The 19692-nt window shown below is 36.8% G+C and overlaps 1 protein-coding gene across 2 annotated transcripts in view; it reads right to left on the bottom strand.

Moving 5' to 3' along the window:
* DLC1 (DLC1 Rho GTPase activating protein) overlaps positions 1-19692 on the bottom strand; it is a 564853-nt gene that overhangs the window by 507411 nt on the left and 37750 nt on the right. For both annotated transcript variants that reach the window (XM_058720122.1, XM_058720125.1), the window contains exon 2: positions 6016-6391. The gene's annotated coding sequence lies outside the window, so the exon portion shown is untranslated. The remainder of the gene's footprint in view (positions 1-6015; positions 6392-19692) is intronic.

Here is a 19692-nt window from a genome sequence, read left to right as displayed (position 1 = left end):
GTCTTCTGGATGATTTGCGGTAGCTTCTGGATCACCAGGTGTTGCTTCACCTTGCACTTGTATGTTATGGGGATGGCATCTTTCCTTAAACCTTAGGACCCAACCTCTGCAGCTCCATACCTTCCTTCTGCAGCTTCCTCCACCTCCAGCCTTCGTAGAATTGAAGAGAGTTAGGGCCTTGCCGTGAATTAGGCTTCGACTTAAGGAAATATGACTGGTGTGATCTTCTATCCAGATGGCTCAAACTCCCTTCATAGCGGCACAAAGGCATTTTAACTTATTCATCTGTTCACTGGAGTGACAGTTTTAATTTCCTTCAAAAAATTGTCCTTTGCCTCCACAGCTTACCTAACTGGTGCAAGGGACTTAGCTTTCAGCCTCTCTCAGTTTTTTTTTTTTTTTTTTTTAATTTTTTTTTTTAACATTTATTTATTTTTGAGATAGAGAGAGACAGAGCATGAACGGGGGAGGGTCAGAGAGAGAGGGAGACACAGAATCTGAAACAGGCTCCAGGCTCTGAGCAGTCAGCACAGAGCCCGATGCGGGGCTCAAACTCACATACCGCGAGATCGTGACCTGAGCCGAAGTCGGACGCTTAACCAACTGAGCCACCCAGGCGCCCCCAGCCTCTCTCAGTTTTTGACCGGCCTTCCACACCAGCTTAGTCACTTCTCGCTTTTGATTTCAAGGGAGAGAGAGGAGCTTCCGTGGTTCCCTTGAACACTTACAGGGCACTGGAGGTTATTAATTGGCCTAGTTTCAATATTGTGGTATCTCAGGAAATAGGGAAGTCAGAGGAAAGGGAGGAAGATGAGGGAACAGCTAGTTTGGAGAGAAATTAGAAGACACATTTACCGATTAAGTTTGCCGTCTCATGCGGGGGGCGGTCCCTAGTGCCCCAAATAATTACAATAGTCATACCAAAGACTACTGATCACAGGTCACCACAGTAAATAAAATCATAATTAAAAAGTTGGAAATATGAGAGAATTACCGAAATGTGACAGCCACAAAGTGAGTGAATGCTATTGGAAAAATGGTGTGGATAGACTTGCCCAAAGCAGGGTCGCCACAAACCTTCAATTTCCAAGAAAAATGTAATATCTGTGAAGCACAATAAAATAAGGTATGCCCGTACGGTTACTCATGCTCTCTGAATCACAGAAAATTAGCTATAACTGGGGTGTCCAAAGAAATTTCAAAATAACATTAAGAAATTTTACATTCTTAAAAAAAAAAAAAAAAAAGAAATTTTACATTCTTTGTCAATTACCAGACAACCCTCAAGCAAATAATCTTGACTCAAATCAAAAAGTACATTATAGTTAAAATGAAGGAACAGTGACAATATAAAACTCTACCACAGTACCCCTGGATAGGATTACTTTTATTCCTAATAAAGATTTCCTTTTATTTTTATGCCTTTCAAAACCTTAGGTAGTTGAAAAGTTCTTTTTTATTTAAAGCAAACATATTTTAGCATAAAATCATGGAATTGGTATAAGCAGCATCCAAAATAAAGTTCTTTTTCATTGTTTCATTTTCATATTGTGTACATACATACATTTACAAGCACGAACTGATCAGGGCCTTTACTGTATGTATTTGCCTATTTGCAGCATAAGCTCATTTAACTACTCTAAATGGAATTTACTCATTTCGTACGTCATACCCATTTTATAAGACCGTAATGGATATTTTCCCAATTTAAGTTGTGTTTCATATTTTGCTTATTCAGTACTTCCTGACAAATACATATTTGTTTATTTTCGGTCTTATCAAATGGAACTCCACTTTCATCCAATCTCTTAAGATATAATCATATGAACCCTGCCTGAGGGATCCCCTTGTCCCATTTAATGTTATTCTAGGTGACAGCTTCAAGCAGCTCGAATGTAATGCCTAGCCATCCACTAATAAGTTAGCCTTGTTCTCGGTCTGGTTTCTCATACTTTAGTTCCGGGAATCAGGTTTCTGATTAGCTCTTGAGCCCCAATTCCCATATTCCAATAAGCAGATGCTATCTTATACTTTAATGCAGAAGTTCCTGTCTGCGAAAATTATCACTTAAAATATTCTGCCCATGTGATCCCATAAACAGAACTTAAAAAATGTTGGCATTTTACCATGTGAGCCACAGTTCTCAGATAGCTGGAAGCAGGACAAATATTATTTTGCAGGCTATGTGCCCTCTGTTCGATTCCTGGAAACATCATTGTTACAACCAAGTTAATATTCACAGGGGAGTAACTGTTAGAATAATCAGAGTAAGAAGCTGGTACGTGAGGCGGCAACTTGAATAACTTGGTTAAGCATCCGCTAAAGAGCCAGAGTAAGAGGACAAAGAACAAGAAAACGGAGAAAAGAGAAGAGGGGAAGGAGTTGAGTGTGCATTTTCTAACAAAGTTGAGACATTTAATTTTTACGATGTATAATTTCAAGTTCTAGAAACTGCAGGCATATATAAGAAAAAAAAACACCCTCTTTGGTGATTTTGCCAGCCAAGTAACCTAGAAGTAATATTCGTACTTCGCTCGGGGTTATGTTTCCATAAGTATCCTCAATGTGTCCACTATTTTTTCAGAATCAACTCTCTTTTTACATTTCAAAATAAAATAGGCAATGTTGAACACCAATGGTTGCTGGCATCACAAAAACGAAAGCAATCACACGCTAAATGCCTCCTGATGGAAGAACAAGGCTAACTCTGAAGTTCCTGGCCTCAAACAGAACCTGGATCCTGAATCCGAGTGGTTGTCTAGACTCAAATACCAACTTACAAACGATCCAGAAGGCAGCGAGATACGGAGTACCGTCACCATAGTACTATACTCAGCAAGCCCAGATGGGAATTCCCTGAGACTTAAAACCAGGGATTTTTCCACCAAGTGCAAGGGCAAAAAACAGAGAAGGAGAATTTGTAGATTAAAACATTTTTTAAAAAAATCAATGAATTTCCAGGTGTGAACTTTATTTAGATCCTGATTGAAATAAATGTAAAAAAAAAAAAGACATTTAGGAGACTACAGGATAGTTGTACATTTCCTACTTATTTGGTGATAACTAAGGATGCTTATTTTTTAAACTGTGATCATGGTATTGTGGTACAGTTGACCCTTGAACAACAACCTGAGGGCGAGGGGTGCCCTCATGGTCGAAAATCTACGTATAACTTTTGATTCCTCCCAAACCTAACTACTAATATCCTACTGTTGATCACAAGCCTTACCAATAACCCAAAGAGTAGCTTAACACATATTTTGTAATGTTATATGTCTTATACACTGCATTCTTACAATAAATAAGCTAGAGAAAAGAAAATGTTAAGAAAATCCTAAGGAAAATACAGTACTGTACTGTTTTATTTTTAAAAATCCATGTAAAAGTGGACCCATGTAGCTCAAACTCACGTTGTTGAAGGGTCAACTGTATTTTAAAGAAAAAAGCTTATTAGCAATGCATGCTGAAATATCTACAGATGAAATTATATGATGTCTAGAATTTACATCAAAATAACATGGAAACAAGGACATACTGAAGGGTTATGTGTGAAACAAGAATGGCCATATGTGATTAATTACTACCACTTGGTCCTACACTACTCTGTCTGCTTTTCTATATGTTAAAATTCTCATAGAGTTTTTTTTTTAAGGTATAGCAAAATAAAGGCTTTTCCAGGCGACCAAATAAGCAAACAAACAAAAAACAAGCCTTTCAAGTTCCTACTATTTCCATGAATTTTGTTTTTTTTATACTTTCCAATTCCGTGAAGGTTTCAAGGGAAGACCTTTGTATTCTCCTCTATTTTTAAAAGATTTATTTAGATAAAAGCATTTGCAGCAAATATAATTTTCTGTCATCAGACCATTTTCACCTGTACTGATAATATAATTGAATTTTTTTTTCAACGTTTTTTATTTATTTTTGGGACAGAGAGAGACAGAGCATGAACGGGGGAGGGGCAGAGAGAGAGAGGGAGACACAGAATCGGAAACAGGCTCCAGGCTCCGAGCCGTCAGCCCAGAGCCCGACACGGGGCTCGAACTCACGGACCGCGAGATCGTGACCTGGCTGAAGTCGGACGCTTAACCGACTGCGCCATCCAGGCGCCCCTATAATTGAATTTTTTTTATTGAAGTATAGTTGACATACAATGCTCTTTCAGTTTCAGGTGTACAACATAGTGATTTGGCAATTTTGCACGTTATGCTCACCACAGTAAATGTAGTCACCATCTGTCGCCATACAACATTACAATATAATCGTATATTTGTATAATTGTATAATTGTAATGATTTTAAGGCACAGGTCTTTTTACTAGGGTGAAGACTTATTTTAAGACACTAGACATTAAGATTTCTTAAAGTTTTTACGTGGCAATACTTTAGACAGCCTGACTATTAATATAACATAAAGAAGTAAACATGCTAAATTTTAAGATAAATTGAAGATGATAAATAAATTAAATTGTTCAAAGAACGAACAAATTTTGTTTAATGGAGAGTGGAAACAAGAATGCAAATGCATTCAAAAAATTATCTTGCTCTGTAAATTGTCTCTAATACAGAATGGTAAAAACATACTGACTAATACTTAACTTGTAATCATTTATTTTTGCACATGAAGACAGTAATGGAAATATGGGCTCAGTTTACTGTCAGGGTGCTGACTTTTACTGTCATACATTTCTACGTAATGTTTGTGACATCTCATTGGTTTATGAGTCTTAGCAACATTAAAAAAGTAATTAATAAATACAACTCACAGCCTAACCTAAGCAGAGTTTGATTGATGAAAATCACTGAGTTTTTTCTTCAACATTTTATTCAGAGTTTCCTACATCATATGGAAATAGAATAGCAATTGAATCAACAGAGAACTAATAAGATCATAATTAGGGTCTTATAAGGTTAATTTATAGTAATATCAGATTTCTTACTAATCATAGTAGATAGCAGATTCAACATCACATTAAAAAAAAAGATGCACGGTAAATCTTAATTACTTACACTGAAAGGTCCTACTCTCTACATCACATTGACAATTTAAATCTTCCTAGTATAACTGTTCAGGACCTTTGCCCTGTTTGAAAACAACCAAGTAAATGCAAATGATTTTAAATCAAGGATGACTCTGTGCAATTACTTTAGGAAAGGAAGAATTAGCTTATCCATTAGTGTTATAGGTTGCTATAAGGAGAAACATGCTGTCTGTTCATTCAATTAGCCCCCAACCTCAAGGCAACCAATCATTTCATTTGTAACATTGCTGATTAAGCAGCTCTGAATTTTGAAAAAGCTATGCCTTTAGACAATATAACCTTGCTAACATATTTCTCTGGGAATGCTTAGATCTATTTGGTGCCTTAGTTAATTGTCAGAAGACATAAATGATTTATTTACTAGATTTTGATCAAATTCTATTTAAACATTTATGATAAAAAGAACACTATAAAATTAATTTTTCTAATCCAAATCACCATAAACATACATAAATATTACTTCAAAATGCAATAACTTGATGATATATGTACTGAAATTATTCAATAAGATAATAGAGAATGGAAACAAGAATGCAAATGCAAATCTCACACAGTATTGTCTGCTTTAAACTGAACAAGTATTTTCACTTTGAACTATGCAGCAGAAATCTTAATTCCAAATAGTTACATAACAGAACATTGCAACTATCAATTATTGTTCAAAATTTATGCTTCTACACGAAAGTATTAAATGTTTTTAGATGAATGCACCTTCAATCAATATAAGAAAGCAACCCTAAGCATCTCAAGGCTTTTTAATGTATATTTAATTTAAGACATTTTTTTCTACTTACAGAACTTCATTTCAAGAGTAAAGTATTATAACTATATTTTCAGAAACATGTGAACATGCAAACCTCTCAGATAATAATGCATATATATATATATCATATAAAGCAATATATACATATATACATATACATATATATTGCTGTATATGATATTAAATATAAAAGGAAGAGTAAGAGCTTTACCTGGTTAATCACCTGTGTTGGTCTAAAGCTGAGAAGAACAAATGGATTCACCAGCAGTGTCTTGTCTGGTATCATGAGCGAGGTGGCCGCAGTTTCAAGGGGTGGGATTTATCTTCGGTAATGAATACCCAAGGGACTGTTTCCAATCAGGGAATGCTACTGCAGACAATGAAACCATTCTCTATTTGTTGACCGAGGTTTTGTATGTGCAATCTGCTGTGGGTGTATTCATACATCCCCACAGGAACCGACATATATTTCACTGAAGTTCATGGTGTGAAGGATATTTTGAAACAAAGATTATAGGAAAATGAAACTTATCATTCATTTCTCTGAAGTTTTTCCACTGGTTTATTCATTGCTTCTAATTTTCCCCCTGTTGGAAAGAAAATCATGAAAAGGCTTAACTCCAAGCAGTATAATCCCTCACCTGATGATACCAGAGCCCTCTGGAACAACACTGTGGATGGACATACACGGTCTCTGCCTTGAAAATTTTAATGACCGGAGCACCTTGCTATTTTTAGATCTACCTTATTCAGCTCAGGACAGTGTTACCTGTTAGACATTTCTCTATATTCACCAAAACGTATGTAACAGTATTTTCACCAAAAATGTATATAAACTCCTATGTCTCCTATTACAAATCAGAACGTTTTGTTTATCTGACACTTACATTTCCCAGTTAGGTAGTTCTAATTTGTTGTCACACATTCTTCACCCAGTTCTGTCCATTTCTTTCAAGTATATATCCATAATCCAACTTCTCACCACTTGGGCTACTACTGCCCTAGAGAGCTGGCCATCAGCCGATCTTCCTGAATGGCTTCCCTTTTTCTACACTGCTGCCCTGCAATCTATTTTCCATACTGCAGCCTGGCCGATCCTTTAAAAGATAAATCAGATCATGTTATTCTCTTGACCCTCCATTACTGTCCTACTTTAACAAGTGATCTGAAAAAATTCTCTAGTAACTTCCAGCCGCATTTAGAATAAAATAAAACCCCCTTAGGATGGCCTGTAATAGCCTGGCCTCTCACCCCAGCTCTCTGACCTTACTTAATTCTTATCCTTCTCTTCTGCTTCCCAACTTGCTCCCTGCACTGTCTGGGTACACTGGCCTTCTGGTTGTTCCTCGAAGATGTCGGCAGTGCTCCCGCCCTGGGAACTTGACCTGATGACTATTGTCCTGGAATACCCCTTCCCAGGTGGATTTCTCTGCATTTACTTGTCAGTTCAAATGTCAGCTTAACTGTGGGATCTTTCTTGACTACCCATGGAAATAGCATATACACCCTTCATCATACTCCCTCTTATCCTGTCTTATTTTTTCTTCATGGCATTCAGTTATTTATGCATTTATTTGTTTATTAGGCATATCACCAAATAGAATAAAAACTCCATGAGAAAGGGGATTTTGTTTTATTTACTGACATATCTTAGCATCCTGAACAGGGCTTTGCAACGAGTTGGCATTGAAAACATATTTCTTAAATGAATGTATTATTAAGCTTTGCTTCCTTCTCCACTTTATAGAATATTCTAACCAATAGAATCTAATGGAATAAATTAATTATCAGTCTATGGTACGAGCCTATCTCGGAGACCTTGAAGATTTGATTCTAGACCACTGCAATAAGATCAATATTGTAATAAAGCAATTTTTTTAGTTTCCCAGTGCATATAAAAGTTATGTTTACACCATACTTTAAGTGTGTAATAGCATTGTGTCTATTATGTCTACATACCTTAATTTAAACATACTGTATTGCTAAAAAACGTTAACCATAATCGCAGCTTTCCACGAGTCATAACCACGGACCACGGATCCCATAACAAATATAATGAAAAACTGCAATACTGCGAGAATTACTACAATATGACGCAGAGACACGAAGTGGGCAAAGGCTGTGGGGAAAATGGCGTCATCAGGCTTGCTCAACACAGGGTTGCCACAAACATTCAATGTGTAAAAAACAATATCTGCAAAGGGCAATAAAACAAGGCACAATGAGACAGACCAAGTATGCGTGTAGTGCCCCCTCGTTCATGGTTTTGTTTTTTGGTGACTGAGGTTTCAGTTGCCCACAGTAACTCAGTCCAGAAGCAGATGATCCTCCTTCTGATGGACTGTCAGAAGGTCAATAGTAGCCTAACACCACGTCACAGTGCCTGGTCACCCATCTCGTTTTCTCTCATAATGTAGGCATTTCATGGTCTCACTTCATCACGAGAAGGGTGAGTACTGTGCAACAGAATATTTTGAGAGAGAGACCACATTCACTTAACTTTTATAACAGCATGTTGTTATAATTGTTCTATTTTATTATTGTTGTTGCTAATCTCTTTGTCCAATTCATAAATTAAACATTATCATAGGTATGTACGTATAGAAAAAAACATGGTATATATAGGGTCCGGTAGCATCTACAGTTTCAAGCATCCACTGGGGTCTTGGAATGTATCCCCCCCCGCGGATAAGGGGAGGGTTACTGTATGCTAATAATGGCTTATGTGACTTTGTAAACTAGCATAACCATCAAACATATATTAAAATCTTAGAACCTGAAGATTCACCCTTTGTTCATCTTCTGTTACCAGGCAGGACTGCATTGAATCTATGGACAATTTTGTTCTTGATCTCCCTTTATACCTATTCAATTGGCTTTAATCACCGTTATTATAAGAAAATACTCTCTGCATAAAAATTGGTTTCTTTCTGCAAATAATCTCTCAGGAGATTCTGAAAAGCTCTTAATAGGACTTTCTTTTTTTTTTTTATTCCTTAAAATATGCAAGGCTTTTTCTGAAGCACTAGTTTACTACAGGTCTTAATTTATATCTCCTTCACATTCAAAAAGTATCTCTTTATTCATTTCAGCAAAATCTCTACATTTATTTGAAAGCTAAAGAATAAAATGAGGTGTCAGTTTTGTGAAACAGCATGCAAGTGAAACTATCTTTGACCCTGTTTGAAGTGAGACGTAACTTCCTAATTGTACCTTGAGTTAATCCTAATGGTTACTTCCAGACAATGAGAGAAAAAGTGATACAACCAACAAATAACTCTCAATTTGTAAAAGTTTTAGAAGTTTGATATATCATAGGTCAAGATATAGGAGGTGATATGAAAGCTACTGTGTTAGGGGCACCTAGATGGCTCAGTCAGTTAAGCATCTGGCTTTGGCTCAGATCATGATTTCATAGTTGGTGGGTTCGAGCCCCACGTTGGGCTCTGTGCTGACAGCTCAGAGCCTGGAGCCTACTTCAGATTCTGTCTCCCTCTCTCTCTGCCCGTCCCCTGCTCACACTCTATCTCTCAAAAATAAATAAACGTTAAAAAACATTTAGAAAGCTATTGTGTTAGGAGTCAGGGATGTAGAATGTTTAGGATTGGGATAGTTGTAGAATGGTCAGAACAAACAGATGTTTTATTAAGTTGGTTTTTTTTTAACTTTTTATTTTTTTAAGTTTATTTATTTATTTTGGGAGAGAGAGAATGAGAGAGAGAATCCCAAGCAGGCTCCGCACTGTTAGTGTGGGGCTCGAACTCACCAATCGTGAGATCATGACCAGAGCTGAAATCAAGAGTCAGACGCTTAACCGTCTGAGCCACCCTGGCGCCCCTATTAAGTTGGTTTGTAAAACAAAGCTTCATATCACTACTAGGATTTTGGCATATTTATCTATGTTTCTACATCTCTATATATGTGTCTGTATATCTACCAATGTATCTATCTACATCTCTATGTCTCTATGTCTCTATCATCTATCTATCATCTACCTACTCACCATACTTATATAAAGGAAAAATATTTAGAATATTTGACAGCAAGTTTAGCTGAGGTAATAAATAATTGGAAAGAATTTTGGCCATAATCTTTGGAGCAGGGTCCTGGAGGCTCCTTATTTTCTAGGTATCACACTGATTTCATGGATCACAGAGACGCAGAGTCACAATGTAGGTGCTGAGCCACACGAGGGCACTCAGAGCTCCTGGGTAGCTTAGATCAAATGTGTTACTCACTCTATTGCACAGATATTTTATTCTTAGTAAAGATTTCTTAAGCTTACTTAAAAAAAATTCTTACTATAAGCATATAAGTTAAGGTAATGACTTTCTAATGACTTTTATCACTTTTTTAAATGTTTGTTTATTTTTGAGACAGAGAGAGAGATGCAGCATGAGCAGGAGAGGGGCAGAGAGAGGAGGAGACAAAGAAAGGAGGAGACACAGGATCTGAAGGAGGCTCCAGGCTCTGAGCTGTCAGCACAGAGCCTGGCACGGCGCTCGAACTCATGAACCATGAGATCATGACCTGAGCTGAAGTTGGAGGCTTAACCAACTGAGCCACCCAGGTGCCCCTCTCTAATGACTTTTATAAGAGGAAATATGTCCTTTATATTTCCTTTGGAATACTTTCTCAATAACCTTTGAAGCAGTGCTCATAAAATTACTATGTTCCAGGCTTTGAAAACAATTTTCTCAGATCACATGCAAGCTTAAGGTACCATTTAACCATTCTTCAGTAAAGGAATAAATTTGTTCATTTCTGAGTTCTGTGTTGTGCTTATATTAAATTACTGTCTAACTGGTTTCCATCCACTTTCCAGATTACCTTAATAGAAAATAACATTACTGCCCCAGGTCATTTCTCCTGATATAAATGGATTAGATACGTATATTTTCTTATTCCTCCTTAGAGAGGTTTAATCTGGCAGCAGCATTTTCTGAATTTGACACTGGTTAAGGAACAATGCATCCATTAGTGGCCAAGGTACAGCTAGATGTTAATTAAATCATCATGCTCTTTCGTAGGTGGATTATGTTTTCTGTTAGAGAAAATTAAATTCGTAAAATAATGCTTTTCCCTTGAAAATGGAAAATCTTTTTGCATGGTTAGCAGCTGCCACTCTAATTTCTGATGCAGTGTGCAGGATGAGAGAAAAGACACAGTACTTCATAATCAAGACAGTGGCCCCGAAGAGACGGCAGTCACTTCTATACCTGGGAGAAGGCTCATTTTATACTTGGCAAGTGAACATTGTTTGGAATTCTGAAATCAAACCCTTCTCTCTGAATGCGGAGACATTAGAAATGACAATTTGTATGTCACAGTATCTTTACTCTAAAGCACTTCAAGGATTGTAATAAGCATGTGATTGTGTCTGTGGTTCTTCTTTACGGAAACAGAACATCAGAATGCTTTCCACAGGGTGTTGGGTTTGTGAGAAGCCCTCTGTGTCTAAAGGCTGGAACAAAGCCTATTATCCTAATGATCTTCTTTCTGTGCCCCTTCTGGACAAAGCCACAGGATTAATGGTATATTTTTAAATTGGATTTAAAGAGTTATATGTATGTTAAAAGTATGGTAAAGAGTTCCTTTACCCCAATTTCTATACCCAGTGTCTTAGAAATTCCCTCTCTTCTGTGTTCCTCCCTATCCAGTTACCTTTCTCATTCCTAATACCTCCCTAGGTAGAGGGTGTCTGGATGGGTATAGAGGGGAGGGGACAAGTGACATTTGCATTGGCTTGAATGTCAGCAGGCAGAAAGGAGCTGTTAAGAAGTGGGAAAACAGCCTAATTTTATTGATGGTGGCCCTAGAGAGACATATTTAGAAAGTCCCAAGCTAGAAGAGTGAATTCAAAAATTTGCTTTTAATTCTAGTATTTTAACATAGGCACAGGAAAAAAAAAATCTCACTATATCTTACTGATTTTTTTGGTTGAAATATTAAAAGAATAATGAAAATTAAACCTATAAAATGTGCATTTTGAAGTTCTTTTTAAACCCAAATATGCTAGTGGCTTTTCTAATCTCCTCTTGTGAACTGCATACATGGTATCTACACATTTAGGATAATGACCTACTTATCTGAAAACCGGAGCTGAGAAGGATTACACAATTTTATCAAGTAGAGTGAAGCTGTCCTTTGCACCTTCTGTTCAGCCATCCTCAGATGCCATCTGTTGACTTCCCCATCCTATGACTGGAGCATCTTAAGAAATCACATCTACGTTAGGAAAGCAAAGGCTTTCTAGAAGCCGCATCCAGGAGGCCTGACTGTCCAAACACCTCTCAAAGAGAAAGAAGTTACAAGAACTGGCTTACAGTTCTAAGGATTCATCCCTAGGGGCTCAGGTGGTGACCACTTCTATCTCTAAAATTAAGGAAATTCCGCCATGAGAACTGTCAGCCGAGAAAGAGGAGGGGACTGCCTCTGGGTTGGCAATGGCCAGTGTCAGAGGCTGCCACACTCGATGGGATTCCTTGCTTAGGATCCTTTCTACTGGGAGGCAGATTTATAATTTTGTTTTGCAGCAGTTTAATCCCCCAGAAAACTGTAGTCGCCAGCTTCTGGAATGACAATGATAATGGTATTTCCTTCCCTTTTCCGTTGATTTGGGATAGGATCAGTACATCAGTACAAAAAATACTTAAATTCTGTGTAAATAAAATATAAAATATGTAATTCATAATACAACTGTATCAAGTAGTTGGGAAGGCACGCAGTGTGTTTTTGTGGAAAATGCACCGGCTTTGGAAGCAATATTCAAATTTCAGTTCCGCCATTAACTAACCTTGTTACCTTCAGAAATGTATTTATCCTCCTAGAGACTCAATTTACTTACATAAAGTAGGAATTCAACTTGCAGGATGCTGTGAACATTAAGTAAGATTATGCCCATAAATCACTTATCACAACTCTCGACACATACAAACTGCCTACTAAATGGTAGTAACTATTTAACTTATGCTCCAATATACTCATTTTATCGTAAAAATCTCATGATCTTATATGTTTCTAAGGGTGTACATGTTCCATCTGGAAAATGCACGGCTTTCCATTATAATACTCTTATTAATACAGCCAAACCATTACTTATAGGGGGTTAACAGTCTGGTGCATTAGTAAAGATAAATGAACTCTATCCCTGTTTGCTATTCGAAGCAGGATTTTAAAAAAAAAAATTTTTTTTTAACGTTTATTTCTTTTTGAGACAGAGAGAGACAGAGCATGAACGGGGGAGGGGCAGAGAGAGGGAGACACAGAATCTGAAACAGGCTCCAGGCTCTGAGCTGTCAGCACAGAGCCCGACGCGGGGCTCGAACTCACGGACCGCGAGATCATGACCTGAGCCGAAGTCGGCCGCTCAACCGACTGAGCTACCCAGGTGCCCCCAAAACAGGATTTTTAAGCAATAGGCACATGGTCCATCCTTGCAGGTTCACTTACAACGTACCATGGAACTAAGCACTATGGATATTGTATCCTGATACTGTAAAACAGAGCTCAAATTTGATAGGAAAATAAAGCTTCTAATGATGACCTTGTTGGAAAGGTAAATGGTTTCATTTTGAGTAACATGTGGTAGAACGTATACCCTTACTTAGCTTAGGACTGGAAAAATGCTCACACATTCCTTTTTAGAATATCAGGTGAGCCCAGAGGAAGGTTTGCATCAGTAGCTTAATAGGCTAAATCGTTTTTTCAATTTTTATTTTTATTTTTTTGCACTCACATAAAATTCTAACTATAGAGTAATTAGAATATTATTAGATAACTGAGTAAATTTTCATGCATTTATATAAAGGTGAAGTTAATTTTTATCCACTTGCTAAAAAAGTTAAATTACAGCTATTGGAGTGGATCTTTTATTTTTATTTTTTTTTTTTTATTTTTTTTTTTTTATTTATTTATTTATTTTTTTAAATTTTTTTTTTTTCAACGTTTTTTATTTATTTTTGGGACAGAGAGAGACAGAGCGTGAACGGGGGAGGGGCAGAGAGAGAGGGAGACACAGAATCGGAAACAGGCTCCAGGCTCTGAGCCATCGGCCCAGAGCCTGACGCGGGGCTCGAACTCACGGACCGTGAGATCGTGACCTGGCTGAAGTCGGACGCTTAACCGACTGCGCCACCCAGGCGCCCCTGGAGTGGATCTTTTAAAGCTGATTTCTTACACAGCTGTCCCTTACCTTTAAAAGCATTCACTGGAAAAAAAAAAAAAAACAACCTAGCATATTATTATCTGCTGTCTAAGATAATAAATGATTGAAGACTTAGGAGCATTTTAAGTACCACTTAACATAATGAAATTGGCTCTACTTACCACCACATTGAACAGTAATTTAATTTGCTCTATTAATAACTCAGAGCAAATTTAATGTAAATAACAAATATGCTCTCTTTGAAATCTGCATATACTAAAAAATGCTTGCACCTCCAAACACAGCTTTCCCATATATATATTATATGAAATATATGAAAATTATATGAAAAAAAATATATGTGTGTGTTTCCCTTGAAGGAATTTCATCAAAAAACCCTGAAAGGTAAAAAAATATGAAATAATTCACTGAAAAACACATCTCCACTATTGCACCTCTTGGGTGGAGATATTTACCCTAAAAGCAACTAACAATGGCCACGAATTTTGGAGGCTTAAAGTATTAGGTGCCTGTTGAAAAAAAGTGTCACTGTACAAGCTAGGTTAGGCAAATGATACCATAAACAACTCTTAAATCTCAGGGGGTGAATATTAAAAATGTTTGGTTTCTGCTCATATCACAGTCAAGAGTGAGTTACATGGCTGTCCTCCAAGCGACAACTCAGAATTCCCTCTCGTGATCCTACCATTTTATAATTTCAAGATCAGCCTGGTGCCATGAAGCTTCTAGAAGGCAGAAAGAGTGAGGAATCTCACACGTATGATACTTAAATGCCTCAGCCTAGAAATGGATATGTATCACTTTCACTCATTTTCTATTGGTGAGAAATAGATACATGCTCTAACCTATCTACAAAGGAGAAGGGACTTGGGGATACAGCTCTCCTTCGCTCAGCCACTTGCAAGAACTTATTCTATACTATGGAAGGGGAACATGAAACTCTGGTAGTCAACTAAGTGTCTCCGTGACCATCATCAACCTTCTAAGTCTAGATTTCAAACCGTTAAAAGACAGTAAGGAGGCCAACATATGGGAGGAAGCTGCAACGTGGACCAAATATCATCAATTTATGCTCTAGAGTCTAAAGACAGCTACTAAAAATTATTTTTCAGAAAAAGTAGGTACAGTCATTCCATCTTTTTCTTTTCAACTTAACACAATTGAGAGATGAGCAACTTTTAAAAGTCATATAAAACATTTTTTATTGCCCTTAGAGAATTAGAGTCTACAAGAAAGTATTGTGGCCAACTTTTTTGGCAGGAGTTGAACAGAATATGTTTTAGAGAACTACTCCTCCACATAAGCTTTGATTACTGCTATCAGTATGGGCAGTCAGAAAACAGGAAAAAGAGACTTTCTCCCTTCTGTCTTTAAGAATTATTAAAAAAATTTCCATTATCCAGAGGTGGAAATTATCTTCCTCACTATCCAACTGATCAGTTTGGAGAGATGTTAACAGCAAAGGGAGAACAGGGTGAAGATTTTCTACTAACAGAATGGATTGGTATGGAGGAAAAACCCTCCCAATTAAAAAAAAAAGAAAAAGAAAACAACAACAACAAAACCCTAAATATTGTTTATGAAATAAACATTTAAAAAGTCAAGTGCAGAGCTGAGTTCACACACCCACACATTAAGAAAAGAGTAAGATAAATCTGCAGAAGCCACGAATGAAGTAGGTAAAGCTTCTTAAGGCTAAAGGAGCAGTAAGCCAGGAGAAAGATGGAACTTATGTCTTCTAAATGAATAAACAAAATAAAAATTTAAAAAAAAAAAAATCAACAAAAAGTATATCAGGAAAGATAAAGGATAACAGAGGAAAAAACTAAGCTAGATGTAATGGTAGTAGAAATAAAGCCAAAAATATCAATGATCTCCAAGAATATGAATGGACTAAACCTATCAGTTACGAGAGAGATTGTTAGATGGAACACATAAGGTCCATCTAAAAGGTCCATCTAAAACTAAGGAATGAGAAAAGTTGAGAGTAAAAGGATAGTGATAAGCCAGGTGAATACTAACAAAGGAAAACTGGGTTAACTGGATTCTTGTAAGGAAATGGACTTTTGGGCACAAAAGTAAAATGGGTATTAAAGGGCTGTTACAGGAGCACCAGGGTGGCTTAGTCAGTTGAGCATGGGACATCGGACTCTTTTCTCTTCCTTTCTTTCTTTTTTTAAATTTTTTTTAATGTTTATTTATTATTGAGAGACAGAGAGACACAGAGCATGAGCAGGGGAGGGGCTGAGAGATGGAGAGACACAGAATCTGGAGCAGGCTCCAGGCTCCCAGCTGTCAGCACAGAGCCCCACGCGGGGCTCGAACTCACAAACCGCGAGATCATGACCTGAGGCGAAGTTAGCCACTCAACCGACTGAGTCCCCCAGGCGCCCCTCTTTTTTCTTTTTTTAAGTCTTTATTTATTTTTGAGAGAGAACAAGCAGGGGAGGGGCAGAGATAGGGGAACAGAAGATCTGAAGCCTTGTCTGCGCTGACAGGCTAACAGCAGTAAGCCCTATGTAGGGTTGAACTCACCAGCTGCGAGATCATGACCTGAGCTGAAGTCAGACGCTCAAATGACTGAGCCACCCAGGCATCCCAGCATTTGCCTCTTGATTTCAGCTCAGGTCATGATCCTAGAGTCGTTGGATCGAGTCCCACTTTGGGCTCCGTGCTGGGCCTGGGGCCTGCTTATGATTCCCTCTCTCCTTCTGCCTCTGTCTCTACCCCCACCTCGCTCTAAAAAGATAATAAAATAAAATGAAATGAAATGAAATGAAATGAAATGGCTATTACATAATGATAAAAGGTTCACCCTCAGGAAGAAATATAATGATTGCACACTGGATTGTAGTTATATCACAAATATTTATAGGCAGAAATTGTTAGAGCTGTAAGAGAAACTTGAAAAGTTCTTCTTCATGGGGAAAACTTTAATATCCATCTCTCAATAATAATAGACTCTGCAGATAAAAATTCATAAAGAAGATTTGAACAACATAATTAAAAAGCTTATCAGGGTACCTGGGTGGCCTAGTCACTTAAGCCTCAGACTTCGGCTCAGGTCATGATCTCACATGAATTTGAGCCCCGCTTTGGGCTCTGTGCTGACAGCTCAGAGCCTAGAGCCTGCTTCAGATTCTGTGTCTCCCTTTCTCTCTGCCTCTTCCCTGCACGTGCTTTCTCTCTCTCTCTCTCTCTCTGTCTCTCTGTCTGTCTCTCTCTAAAAAATAAACATTAAAAAAACTTTAAAGAAAAATACATGTCCACAAATGCAAATATTAGAAATAAAGATTATCTAAAAATTAGTGAAATAAAAACCCAAGTCAAGAAATTACAGAAGAAACAAAATAGACCTGAAATCATAGAAAAAGGTAATAATAACAAATGAATGTGACGTTAATGAAACAGAAAAAAACTACAAGAGAGGATTAGCAAAGTTAATCTGTTTAATCCAAAGTTGACTGTTTAAAGAGACTCATAGAGTAGTCAAATCTGGAAGAGTTTTTCAAAGAAAAAGAGAAAGGGAATGCACAAATAATACTGAAACAGTTTTGAAATGTTTGAGAGAGAGAAAAAAGCATGAACAGAGGAGGGACAGAGAGAGTGGGAGAGAGAATCCCAAGCAGGCTTCGCACTGTCAGTACAAAGCCTTATGTGGGGCTTGATCTCATGAGCCATGAGATCATGACCTGAGCTGAAACTGAGAGTCAGACACTTGCTTAACCGACTGAGCCAGCCAGGCACCCTCCATATTAGAAATTTTAAAAATTAAATATAAATTAGTGATATATATTTATTCATGTATAAAATTTGCTAGATATACAACCAATCTACAAAAATAATTTACTACATCCAAGGAAAAAAAAACATTTGAAAACATAAAGTTCAAAATACATGATTAACTATAGCCACAAAAAATATACAGTACCTAGGAAAAAGTCAATCACGAGATCAGAGAAACTATCTGGAGAACAGTATAATATTTTACTAAAAGATATTGAAGAAAATAAACGTATATAAAGAACTGAAAAATTAACTGAGCCATTCTATGTTCATGGATAAAAATAACCAAGTTAATATCAATGTCAATTCTTTACCAATTCTCTCCATAAAGGTAATGCAATTCTAATAGAAATCTTGATAGAGGTTTGATTAGCAGGATGACTCTAAAAATACATTTAAAAAGGTCAAAGAGCTCAAAAGAAATAGAATACTTTTAAAAAAGAAAAACCTAGTGGGTGCTCTTGGCCTGTGAGAACAAGGCTTATAAAGTTTTATTGAATAAGACAGTATTAGACAAAAGCAGAGACAAATAGGCCAATAGTAAAGAAACAAGAATCTTATGGATTGGCTCTGACATATATAGAAAATTTATAGATGACAAGGTTGATATTATAAATACCTGCCCCCGAAAAAAGGAAGGAAGGAAGGAAGGAAGGAAGGAAGAAAGAAAGAAAGAAAGAAAGAAAGTTTTAAATTATTTAGAATAAAAGAAAGTAGACTATTTATGAAAATTTAAGGTGAGATGAAGGATTTCTTAAACAAGACAAATGAAGTAAAAATGCTAAAGGAAAGATTAAAACTGAAAATGTGTGGGTAGCAAAAGACACAACAAAAAATGAAAAAAACAAGGCAGTTTGGGGAAGATACTTGGAATGCAAAAAATTACCAAAGATTAGTATTCAAAATAGAGTTTTGAAACTATAAGTCAACAACAAAAAGAAAACAACGAAGTAGAAAAATAGAAAAAGACCCGAAAAGGGCTGTGGAAATACAGATGGCCAATAAACACAGGAAAAAATTCTCACCCTCACTAGAAATGAGTGAAATGCAAATTAGTCACAAAGAGATGCCATTCCTCAGCCCTCAGACTTCAAAAAAGCTAAAAAGCCCAACAATAACAAATGTCTTAGCCAGGATATGGAGCAGCAGGATTTCTTTTCACTGATGAGGAAATATAAATAGTTTTAATCATGCTGGAGAACAGTTGGTCATAATCTGCTAGATTTGAGATATGTGTAATTTACGCCCCAGCAATTCCTTTCCTAGAGATATATACAACCAATTAAGGAGACTTGTATAACAGTGGTCATAGTTTCACTGTGGGTTCTAGCAAATAACCAGAAAAGTGAAATGTTATCAAGAGGGGAATGAGTACATAAATTGTGGTATGTCCACCAAAAGTAATACAAACATCAGTGAAAAATGAGTCAATGAGAGTTAATATATACTCTTGGATGAGACTCGCAAATATTATGTTAAGAGGGAAACAGCAAACTGTCAAGGAATTTGCCAGTATGCTATGATTCACAGGAAGTGATGGGTTAGAATACATACAGATATAGTAAAGAAATGCTTGGGAATAATAAAAAGTAAATCCATAATAAAGGTAACTATGGCAGAGGCTGGGGAATGTAACTTGGGGAAGGTTCACAGGAGGCCCCAACTGTGTTTCTAATATGGGTATTGAATATACAGTTGTTGATGGTATCATTATTTATGCCATTTGTACGTCAGAAGGGTTTCATAACTGTCCTCTCAAAAGGATACAGATTGTGAAATGAACAATAAAAAAGTCTAGTCTGATGCTTTTGTATATATATATACATATATATATATATATATGTGCATATGCGTTTTATTGATTAAATGGTAACTGAGGGTCAGAGGGAGGAAATAACTTAATCGATGCTATCTAACTAGTTAATGACAAAATTA

Source organism: Neofelis nebulosa, chromosome 3 (genome assembly GCF_028018385.1).
Source record: "Neofelis nebulosa isolate mNeoNeb1 chromosome 3, mNeoNeb1.pri, whole genome shotgun sequence".
NCBI classification, from domain to species: Eukaryota; Metazoa; Chordata; class Mammalia; order Carnivora; family Felidae; genus Neofelis; species Neofelis nebulosa.
This window is presented reverse-complemented; position numbering and strand designations above follow the sequence as displayed.